Raw genomic sequence first — 235 nt, forward strand, 5'->3', positions numbered from 1 at the left:
CTGCTGGTGCCCCCCAGTTTCTCACCCCCGAGCCCCCCTGTGCCGTTGGGGAGGATCCCACAGAAATCCAGGAAGGGGAAGGAAGAGGAGACAGAAGCAAGTGAAAAATGACCCAATTTAATCCCAAAGCCCCCCCTGGCTCCAGAGTTTCGGGGGCACCCTGGTCCCCCCTGGCCGGGCAGTGGGTGGGGCTGAGCGCACCCCCGGAGCACCCCACAGCCCTCAGCACCGGGAG

Source organism: Antrostomus carolinensis, unplaced genomic scaffold (assembly GCF_000700745.2).
Source record: "Antrostomus carolinensis isolate BGI_N321 unplaced genomic scaffold, ASM70074v2 scaffold41523, whole genome shotgun sequence".
NCBI lineage: Eukaryota > Metazoa > Chordata > Aves > Caprimulgiformes > Caprimulgidae > Antrostomus > Antrostomus carolinensis.